This window comes from Oncorhynchus keta, chromosome 20, assembly GCF_023373465.1.
Source record: "Oncorhynchus keta strain PuntledgeMale-10-30-2019 chromosome 20, Oket_V2, whole genome shotgun sequence".
NCBI lineage: Eukaryota > Metazoa > Chordata > Actinopteri > Salmoniformes > Salmonidae > Oncorhynchus > Oncorhynchus keta.
The window spans coordinates 38,491,893-38,494,134 of NC_068440.1; positions in this window are offsets into that span (position 1 = coordinate 38,491,893).

Below are 2,242 nucleotides of genomic sequence, written 5' to 3' on the forward strand. Positions count from 1 at the left end.
AACATCACCTAATGGACATGATGAAATCAACACAACAAGTGATGGAAATGTACAACTATCACTGCTCGGCCATCCTGTGTTCATCAGACCAGTCAATTTCACATTCCTGCAGGATTTTTATAGCATGACAAATTCGTGATGGTACCTGCCCATTGAACCATATTGCAAATGCACAGTGACTTTGCAAAAGTGAGAAAACATAAACAAATGGACATGATGAAATCAACACAACAGGTGATGGAAATGTACAACTGTCACTGCTCAGCCATCCTGTGTTCATCAGACCAGTCAATTTTGCATTTTTGAGCATGTCAAATTTCATATGGTAAATGCACATTGAAACATATTGCAAATGCGCGTGCACTTGCAATATGATTCTATAGTGAAAAAACATCACCTAATGGACATGATGAAATCAACACAACGAGTGATGGAAATGTACAACTATCACTGCTCGGCCATCCTGTGTCCATCAGACCAGTCAATTTTGCATTTTTGAGCATGTCAAATTTCATATGGTAAATGCACATTGAAACATATTGCAAATGCGCGCGCACTTGCAATATGATTCTATAGTGTAAAAACATCACCTAATGGACATGATGAAATCAACACAACGAGTGATGGAAATGTACAACTATCACTGCCCGGCCATCCTGTGTTCCCATAGCGAGCATTAATATCAGAATGACCGGTAAATGCATTTACAACCATATTTTTATTTTTGGGTTACCAGTTGCACAACAATGCACGTGCATTTGCAATATGATTCTATAGTGTAAAAACATCACCTAACGGAGATGATGAAATCAACACAACGAGTGATGGAAATGTACAACTATCACTGCTCGGCCATCCTGTGTTCATCAGACCAGTCAATTTTGCATTTTTGAGCAAGGTCAAATTTCATATGGTAAATGCACATTGAAACATATTGCAAATGCACGTGCACTTGCAATATGATTATATAGTGAAAAAAACATCACAAAATGGACATGATGAAGTCAACACAACGAGTGATGGAAAGGAACAACTATCACTGCCCGGCCATCCCGAGTTCATCAGGCCAGTCAATTTTGCATTTCTGCAGGATTTTTGAGCATGTCAAATTTCTTACGTCATTTGGCCCACAAAAAAATCCTTATGCACAATTTAAAAAAATATATAAAAAAATATGATAATAAAATTGGACAAAAGTATATTCATACAGTTCTTACACATGTGTAATTGACAAAAAAATTGAAAGAATTTCAAAAAACGGTCCAGAAAGCACTTTTTAAGGGTGTGTGAAGTTTTTACAAAATTTTGACATTTTTGACTTTTGACTATTGACTTCCTATGAAATCATATTGGAATTGGACAAAACATATTCCTTATGCGCATGTAAAAAAAAAAAAAAAAAATTATGATAATAAAATTGGACAAAAGTATATTCATACAGTTCTTACACATGTGTAATTGACAAAAAATCGAAAGAATTTCGAAAAACGGTCCAGAAAGCACTTTTTTATGGGTGTGTGAAGTTTTTTACAAAATTGACATTTTTGACTTTTGACTTTTGACTTCCTATGAAATCATATTGGAATTGGACAAAACATATTCCTTATGCGCATATAATTTTTTAAAAAAAATTATGATAATAAAATTGGACAAAAGTATATTCATACAGTTCTTACACATGTGTAATTGACAAAAAAATCGAAAGAATTTCGAAAAACGGTCCAGAAAGCACTTTTTTATGGGTGTGTGAAGTTTTTTACAAAATTTTGACATTTTTGACTTTTGACTTTTGACTTCCTATGAAATCATATTGGAATTGGACAAAACATATTCCTTATGCGCATATAATTTTTTTTTTAAAAATTATGATAATAAAATTGGACAAAAGTATATTCATACAGTTCTTACACATGTGTAATTGACAAAAAAATCGAAAGAATTTCGAAAAACGGTCCAGAAAGCACTTTTTTAAGGGGTGATAAGTTTTTGAAAAAAAGTTCATTTTTTCAAAATTTTACTTTTGGACATTAATTTGGGTTACATATCCAATATGAAAAACCCCGGTGGAGCGCATTTGCCCCCTGTTGAATTTTTAAAGTGTTACAACTGGCAATTACCATATGGCATTTGCAATACACTTTGGATGAATCAACGCCGAATTGGGTGGTATTGGCCAATGTGTATATGGTTTGTCCGATGCCAATGACATGCCATTCATTTTTGTCCAATACAGGGGGTATTC